Consider the following 9,776-nt stretch of genomic DNA (forward strand, 5'->3'; position numbering starts at 1 on the left):
AGGAAACAAAAGGATCGGCCATCATACAACCGTGGCAGACTTAAAAAATACTGAGTTTATGAACCTCTCTAATCATGTTTACAAATGGCTTATTTACTGTCCAAGGCTTTACAAAATGACACAAAACACACACACACAAAATACTTAAGGAGATTTTTGAAGAATGGGGAAAACATTAGTAGCCATAATATTTTCCAGTAGAGTGGAGGGAGGGGTCACAGAAGGGTTATTACAGCCTGATTGGTCCATTTGACTGAGAAAACTTCTTAACCTTCGGCTTCTCCCGTTGGTTCCCAGTTTCCTCTCAGTCGGTCCAAGACTCAGGTTTGGTTCCTAGTAGGAGTGTTTATGGTTTTCTAGTTAGTCAGTGTATAATATTTGATCTTGGTAAATTTGGTATTTTAATTTGATTACCTTTAGAAAATTTATTTTTGTAGTGGGTCTGCCTTGCAGGGCTGTTGTTTGCTGCCCTTTGAAGGCTGGGAGACTCAGTAGAGGGGGGGGCGCTGGCTTCCTCCCCCCGCCTCGAAGGTCGCTCCGGACTGATGCCTGGTGTCTCGGGCGTGCCGGGCGACCCTATGGCTATGCACATGTTTTTAAGTGAAAGTCGCAGCGCGCCGGGGCTTTTCAGCGCGAAAGCGACAGATCGGCTTCACTTTTGAATTCCTTGCAGTCCGGGGCCGGTTACAGCCCGCGGCGGAGGCGCGGGGCCGTTTTTTTCTTAAATTTGGAGGTCTCCTGGTGAGTAGGAGCTCCAGTGTCTTTCTTTGGTGCCGCTGGGGGCGGCGAGCGTGCAAACGGCCGCCCGCAGGCAGAGGAAGCTAAGGGCGAGGTCGGCGGCCATTTTTAGGCGCGCTTTTGCCAGGGACCGCCCAAAGAAGCCGGCAGCCATTTTGGATCACGTGTCTGGGCATTGCAGCACGGAGAGGCTGGATACAACGTGACCGTGCAGTTTGTAGTCTACCGGAGCCCCGGAGCAGGCGATTCCCACCAGCTGAAGGGCTGTTCCTGTTTCAAAATTCATTTGGTGCACGTGAGTGGGGCGATGGCTGATAGAACAGAGGCTCAGCAGGCCTTGCCGTCTCAGGCAGGCGATGATAAGGCTGAACCCACTCCCCCTGTTAAGCCTCGGGCTTCTAGGCCTTCGGCAGAGGACAGACCTTCCAGAACTCTGCAAAGGGATGAGCTCAGGCGATCCAGGGCTATAGAGAAGGTCATCGAAAGGGCTGAGAAAAGACAGGCCCGGGATCCTGGGCCTAGATCCAGATCTCCACGCCCTGTGGCTTCCTGCCCTTCCCCACCTGTGGCCAGGGGGTTCAGCCCTTCTTCTTCTTCCTCTGCTTCCTCATGCAGATCTGATAGGAGTCAGCAGCGGGGGGGGCCCTCGCTCTCCTTCTGTTTCCCTGGGGACTAGAGAGGCAGATAGGGGGGACCCGTTGGAAGGTACCTCTGCAGGTCCTGTTAGGGGTAGGAAATCCAGCAGGGCCTATGTGGCACCAGACTATGATACTGAAGGTGATGAGGAGGATCTAGAACACCTCCCTGAGAATCTCAAAAGGCTTATTTCTGCAGCCATCTCTAGGGGCATTTCTCAAAGGGACAGGCCCTACCACCACAGTCGAGTTACTCCCTTTAGTAGGTCCAGATCTAGGGCTTCCTCTCCTTCCCTCATGAGTGAGGTTTCCTCTAGGGGGGAAGCACGGAGGGGTGATTGGGGGTTCTCTGAGGAGGAAGATGCGGCCCCTGAGCCGCCTCGTTCTTCTAACCTTTTCCTCCAGGCCATGTTCAAACCATTACTCAAGAAGGCTAGGAGGACCACCAAGGTGGGCATGGGGGACCCCACGGTCCCACCGCCCACGGATCCAGACATGGTCATGTTCTCAGCGACGGCCACTAATAAAGAGGAGATTCCTGCTCCTCCCCTTTTCTTAGAGGTGGCTACCAGCCAATGGGCCCGTCCTTCCAATATTTCTCCCCCAGGCAGCAACGACCGTCGCGCCTACAACATGGAAAAGTCTTTTGTGCAGGCTATTCAGCTTCCAGCTATAGATCAGCCCATAGCAGCCCTAGTCTCCTCTTCCCCAGTGGTCTCGGGGGATGCGGCAGACAAACTTAAGCCAGAGGATAAGAGGGCGGAGCTCACCTTACGTAAGAATTATAAGGCCTCAGCATGGGCGGTGCGGGCGGCGGCTGCCGCCTCGTACTTTAACCGAACTACGGTCATGTGGCTCCGCCAGCTTCAGGATCGCATTCCGATCCAAGATGAGCGGGTTCACCAGGATTTAGCTAAGATTATGGCAGCGTGTCAGTATTCGGCTGATGCGACCCTAGACGCTGTTAGGTTCGGTTCTAGTGCCTTGGCCACCTCTGTGGCCTCCCGTCGGCTCCTGTGGCTCAGGAACTGGCAAATGGATTATAAAGCCAAGTGGGACCTGGTGGCCGCCCCCTTTGCAGGTCCAAATTTGTTCGGGGCTTCCTTAGACCCGATTTTGGTGGAGAACAAAGATAAAAAGAAGGTTATGCCTACATCCACCAAGAAGGCGGAGTCCCGTAGTCATCCCTATCGCAGGACCCAGTTCAAATCCTATGACAGGGATCAGGATCAGCGTTACCAACCATACAGGCAGGACAGGCAGTTCAATAGGCAGAACTTTCAAGATCGTTCTAGGTATCAGCCGCAGTCCAAGCGGCCCTTTCGAGGGGAGGGGCGGCCGTCCCTTCCGCAGGGGGAAATGACTCGAACCCGAGTCATCCCATCGGAGGCCGCCTGGCGCTGTATGCGGACAAGTGGGATCAGATCACATCAGACGGTTGGGTCAGGGCGACCGTTCGCCACGGCCTAAGGTTAGAGTTCCTCTCCAAACCCCCGAGCTTTTTCAAGGTCTTCCCTCCGGCTCGGGACCCGGGACGCCGGCGTCTCATGGACCTCGCTGTCGCCCATCTCCTAGACATCAGGGCGGTGGAGGTAGTTCCGGGGCCGGAGAGGGGTCAGGGCTACTACTCCCATCTGTTCGTGGTCCCAAAATCCTCGGGGGGTTGGAGGGCAATCCTCAACCTGAAACGTCTCAACCGCTACCTAGTCTACAGGCGGTTCAAGATGGCGTCCCTGAAATCAATCCTGCAGGGCATTCGGAAGGGGGATTACATGGCCTCGGTAGACTTGACGGAGGCCTACCTCCACATCCCCATTCTCCAGTCTCACCGGCGCTATCTCAGGTTTTCTCACCAGGGCAGGCATTACCAGTACCGGGCCCTCCCGTTTGGTCTGGCCTCAGCGCCACGGACGTTCACCAAGGTCCTGGCAGCACTGGCGGCTTACCTACGGTCCATTCCGGTGAGACTTCAGTGCTACTTGGACGACGTCCTGGTCCAGGCGGAGTCCCTCCCCAGAGCCACGTCGGATCTTCGGCTGACGATCCGTTGGCTCCAGGAGCTAGGGTTTTCAGTGAACTTTCCCAAGAGCCACCTGTCCCCGTCCAAACAGATCCTCCACTTAGGGACAGTGATAAACTCCGAGTCAGGGAGGGTTCGCCTATCCCCAGACCGCTTGACCAGCCTACGTCAACTGGTCTCCTCCGTAAGAAAAAGAAGGTCTGTTTCCATCCTGACCTTGTCTCAACTTCTGGGGAAGATGGTCTCTTGTATAGGGATTGTGCCCTGGGCCCGGCTCCATCTGCGACCTCTCCAGTGGGCCTTGATTCCAGTCCAGAGAAGGATGATGAGCAACTCCTTGCGGCCAGTTCCTCTACCAGCGGAAGTGAGGCTCTCTCTCCAGTGGTGGATGTCCCCGGTGCTGCAACAGGGGGCTTGCTTTTGGGAGCCCGAGAGAGTCACCGTGACGACGGATGCCAGCCTTTTCAGCTGGGGGGCCGTGATGGACTCCGACATGACCCAGGGACGTTGGTCTGCCTCGGATCTCCGCCACAACATCAATTGGCTGGAGCTGAAGGCCGCAAGACTTGCCCTCAGGACTTTTCGTCATCACCTGCGGGGGCGCCATGTCCTCGTGCTCACGGACAATGTGGCGACAAAGGCCCATGTCAATCGCCAGGGGGGCACTCACTCCTGTTCCCTTTGGCGAGAGGCGCAGGCGTTGGGCTTGTGGGCAGAGAGACACTTGGCTTCGATAGTAGCGGAGCACATCTCGGGGGTGTCCAATCTTCAAGCGGATTGGCTGAGTCGCACGGCCCTAGACGACGGCGAGTGGCAACGGGTCAGAGTTGTTTCTGAAGATATGCAGCAGATTCGGCACGCCCCTGGTGGACCTGTTCGCCTCCCCCGACAATGCCGCGTTTCTTCACCCGTTTCCAGTCCCCGTCAGCGGAAGGAGCAGATGCCCTCAGGAGCCGGTGGCCCCCGGGCCTTCTTTATGCCTTTCCTCCCCTTCCCCTCGTTCCCTATACGATCAGGAAGGTAGTCACAGAGAGGGCTCTCGTTATCCTGTTAGCCCCGTACTGGCCAAGGAGACCATGGTTCGCGGACCTGGTCCAGCTGTCGGTAGCGGACCCCTGGAGGATTCCCCCAGGGGAGGTCGTTCTGAGTCAAGGGGCGTTGCATCACCCAGGGCCTCAGTGGCTTCATCTGACCGCCTGGCTATTGAACAGGGGATCCTGAGGGGGAGGAGACTATCGTCGGGAGTTATAGCCACCTTAGAGGCGTCCAGGAGGCCGTCTACGGTTAGGATTTACAATGCCACTTGGAGGGAGTTTGCAAAGTGGTGTATTCCGTTGGGGTTGGATCCCTCTAGGGCTACCGTCCCAGACGTATTGGAGTTCCTTCAGAAGGGGTTAGAGGACGGTCTGTCGCATAATACGCTCCGGCGACAGGTGGCGGCTTTGGCCACCATTCTGGGGGGGGAGGGTTCCCCCACCCTTTCTCGTTCTCCCTTGATTAAGCGTTTTCTTAAAGGGGCGGCCAACATTCGCCCACCCCCGGTTCATAGGTTCCCGACCTGGGACCTCACTCTGGTCCTCAAGGCTCTGACAGGCTCCCCCTTCGAACCTCTTAGGATGGTGCACATGCGTCTTCTCACCCTTAAGGTGGTGTTTTTAGTGGCCATTACATCGGCCAGGCGCATTTCAGAATTGGGGGCTCTTTCTTCTCGCAGTGATCTGTGTATAATCCACCAGGACAGGGTTGTCCTGCGTTTGGACCCTTCGTTTATTCCGAAGGTGAATTCTCAATTTCACAGGGCCCAAGAGATTGTGCTTCCAAATTTTTGTCCAAATCCTGCAAGGGAGCAGGAGTTCGTGTGGCATAGGCTGGACGTCTGCCGCGCTGTCCGCATATACCTGAAACGGACGGAGGGCATTAGGAGGACCGAGGCGTTGTTCGTCTCTTTTCAGCCGGGCTCGTTGGGACGTAAGGTGTCCTCTTCCACTATCGGGAGATGGATTAGGTTGGCCATAGTTGAGGCCTACAGTGCTTCTGGGAAGACTCCCCCGTCAGGTATCACTGCCCACTCTACCCGCAGTGCCGCTACCACTGCGGCCTGGGCTACCAGAGCACCTTTCGAGGATATTTGCAGGGCAGCCACTTGGGCCTCTCCTACGCCTTTCGTTAGGCACTACCGTTTGGACGCGTATGCCTCGGCTGAGGCATCCTTTGGGCAGCGGGTCCTCCAGAGGGTGGTGGCCGAACCTTCACCTGGGACCCAGTCTACCCGCCCGGGGACGTAGCTTGGGTATGTCCCTTCTGTGACCCCTCCCTCCACTCTACTGGAAAAAGAACGTTGGTCTTACCTGAACGTTTTTTTCAGGAGATGTGGAGGGAGGGGTCACATTCCCGCCCTAGTTAGATAGACAGGGTCCGGGAGGTGTAGGATCGGGTGACCCCGGGGGGGCTTTCCCTTGTCTTTGTTTGTTGTTACAGATGCATGCAACGACATCGCGGAAACTGGGAACCAACGGGAGAAGCCAAAGGTTAAGAAGTTTTCTCTCAGTCAAATGGACCAATCAGGCTGTAATAACCCTTCTGTGACCCCTCCCTCCACATCTCCTGACAAAAACGTTCAGGTAAGACCAACGTTCTTTCTGATGCAGAACTACTAGAACCAGAAATTTTGGATGATAAAATGGATTACAATATAGACAAGGTAATTAAAATGGAATTGCAATTGGCAAGATGACCCTAATAAAGAATTTCTTTTTTACTGGATACACAAAATAAAACTGGATAAACTTGAAAAGTGGAAATATAAGTGACAATCCAAGATAATGGCCTGGAAACTGGATTCTGGTTCACTGCTCAGCCCCAAGACCCGTTTCTGGAAGTTATGTGACTTGCTGCTGCTTCAACCTGATCATGGATGAGAGCCAACCTGGCCATCACCAAAACCTGATTGGGTATGGAGGGAGGAGGGGAAGTCCCTTCTGGGTTTCTAGTGGCCTCCAGCTGCAACTTCAGGACACGGATGTTTTGATATTTGTAGTCTCCAGTAGCCACTAGATGTCTGCAGTGGGAGTTGCTCATGTAAACTTCCTGCAGTGTTATATGTCTGCCTGTGTTCTTGGATTTTGTGTCTGGCTTGTCGAGTTACACTCAGGCTGATGGTTTTGGGAGACTTGAGCTTTTACTACTGTAATTAAAATATGTAATCAAAATTATGAACAAACAAAAATATAAATGGTTATTCTCAGATAGGCTTTATGTGAAATCCAGGGTCCATCTAAAGAAGTGAGAAACTCCATCAAGGACTTGGCTTTCATCACAATTTCTTGAGATTTTTTTATTTTTAAAAACACTAGTATTTTCAACAAAATTTTGCTGTAGACAAATCTTTCTCTTATAAAAAAAGTATTCATTTAAAGAATATTTGCAGTCTTAAACTGATGTAGAAACAACAACAGGTAGACAATTCCTGTCATTAGATAGCTAAAATAATGGATTGGACTCAAGCAGAATTAAAAGCCCTTGATAAGGCCAGAAGAATAATGACAACCATGCCGGAGGCTTCAGCAAGGCCTGAACACATTCGTTGGGGGGGGGTGTGCACACATGCATGGGGGGCATTGCATTATTGGTGTGGAAACGTGTACACGCGATCCCCCCGCTTTTGGCATGCCGAGACAAAAAGGTTAACTGTCCTATAACAATACCTTTAATACCATCAAATAATGAATCCTAGGTCCTTAGGGGATAGGGGCAGTGGTGCAATTCAGCCGATTCTATCTGGTTTGGGCGAATTGGTGGCGGCGGGACACTCCACTCACTCGCCCAGAGGTCATGTGCTGTTTTTTTATGCTCTGTGCATGCGTGGAGGTGCATAGTCACATTTGTGAACGTAGCAAAGATAAATTGATTTCACCCTGCAGAGGGGGATAAAATGCCTAATCCATCTTAAACATCTCGTTCATTGTGTGACCATCCATAATAATTTATTAAGCTTGTATGCTGGTCAACTCTCAATGACTCTGGCCGATTCAGATAATTGCCCTCCATATTGATGAAGTCTCTGTAATTAAACAACAATCTGTAATTTTTTTCAAATCACCACTGTAGTTAAAGATTTCTTGCCAGCCACTGACATATTTAGTGATCTTCTAGAAGCGTTTATGAAATGGAACATCGGAGTACGGTCAAGATGTATTTCTTCATTTTTGGAAAATCTGGGAATTCATCTGGAAACATGAAAAGGTCAACAATCTGCAATAACAGGATGTATCCATAGAACACTACAAAACACTACTACTCGCACAAGGTCATTCACTGTTATTTTCTCTTCCTGGATACTCTGTTCCACTCGTACTTGTCCACCTGCTTTGTTTTGCTTTCTCATCACATCCAACATTTTTTTCATATTCAGTGAACAGATTCAGTTCTTTTTTGACTGTCTATGTAGATTATTAGTCATCCAGGTCGTGATTATCAGAATGGTGCCTTTTCAAGAGACAACTGGACTTTCTGGTTTTTCTTTGAAGATGTTTGAAGAGTGAAGAAGCTTCTTGAATGAGAAGTGAAACGTCTTCAAAGAAACACCAGAAAGTCCAGTTGTCTCTTGAAAAAGCACCTTTGGATTTTCCTTTGACTATTAATGTGCCGTCACACATGCTTCTTTTTCCTCTTATTTTTTTTATACTTCAGCCTTGTACACATTTGTAAGAATGATTGTTTTGATTATATGATTTTTAAAGAATGCTCTCTTTTGGAATCTGACAAGGCTTTTCTCTTATTAGCTGATCCACGTAGATGACAAAAACTCATTTTTCTTCACATTAGACAGCTCTAACTACAATTTTGAATGCTTAGAGGTATTTATAATTGTAATTTAACTTAGAAATGATTGAAAAAGATTACTTTTTCAGGCCAGTTAAACCAGGAATCCTATATTAAATTAACCCTCTAGTTGGATTGGAATTGATATTTATGGGTATGAATCAGTGGTGGGTTCCGGATCCCGTTCCAACTGGAGTGGGGAGGGAATAGGGATTTTGCAATATCCTTCCCTTGGCATGCCCACAGAACCGGTAGTAAAAAAAATTGAATTTCACCACTAATCTATTATCTATTTCTTTTTGTGAGAGCTCTACTTCATGTTTCTAGAAAGCAAGATGAATTTACACATGCACTTGATTATAATCAAAATTCAGGTGCTACATGTAGACAAGAAGTTAGTAAATTTCTACATTTCCAAGGAAAGGTGCAGGATCACTGGTGGTCTTCTAGCAAACCTGATTGCCATAAAGTTGTCATTTGTATGAGTTCTCCACACCCCATGTGTGATTATTTATTTATGGTTTTTCTGGTTTCTGTGAAAGTGATGGCATCTTTGGGAATTCAAGCGTGGAATTAATGGCAACCTTGAATAACAAGGCATCCCCAGCAATAGCTTCAAAACTTGGTAACATCATGTAATCTGCCTTTTGCACATCATGCTAATGCATAATCACTCAACTATTATGGAATAAAATATGATACATTATTTTAAATAGTTTGCTTACTATCTTTATCTGCTTATTGAAATCCAATCAATAAACAAACAAATAAATCCCTCTAACACATCTAGCAGGAACCAACCACTTGAAATAACCATCTCTATACTACCAACAGAATTCATGAAGGATTACTTATCATCAAAGGAGGGGCATATATGCGTAGTTTTCAAAAGTACATATGTCCTCAATGAAATTTTAGATGAGTGGGACTGAAATTCCTAAAATTCCCAGCAAGCATGATCCTCTAGATATAGAATATAAATGAAATCTCAAACAAAAATTTTGGGGGAGTGCTGTGAATAGACACAGCTGTGTCTATTCTTTTACCCAATAGGACCGTAATATTTTAATATATCTAAGAAGATCTACGGGAACAGTTTTTTTAATGTTAAGAGTGTTAATGTCACATTCAAAACTTTTGAATCCAGCTATTTTTTGAAAAGGTACGGTTATGTTGAACCTGCGATGTTGGTGAGAGAAATGAATTTCAGATTTAATTTTGAAATAAAATCATGTGGAATTCTGGAAGTTGAAATCCACACATCTTAAAGTTGCCAAGGTTGAAAAACGCTCTTGTCAAAGGAAGTCATGGCAAACCGCGTCTGCGTTTCTGCCGAAGCCTTTTACCCTCATCTAAAATAACCCAAAGGCTGGCCTCACGGGCACGCCAAACGACAGAGATCCTGAAATCAACGCAGCTCTCGAAAGACACCTGCGTCCCCCTCGCCCCACGCTGAAACTCTGCCCTTGGGCGGTAGATTGGAGAAGAGGCAGCCGCTTCGCCTATGCGAGGGGAAAGAAGCCATGGCAACCGCCAGCCAATCCCCAAACGCCTCACGATCA

Source organism: Natrix helvetica (genome assembly GCF_964273705.1).
Source record: "Natrix helvetica genome assembly, chromosome: 3".
Classification (NCBI taxonomy): Eukaryota; Metazoa; Chordata; class Lepidosauria; order Squamata; family Natricidae; genus Natrix; species Natrix helvetica.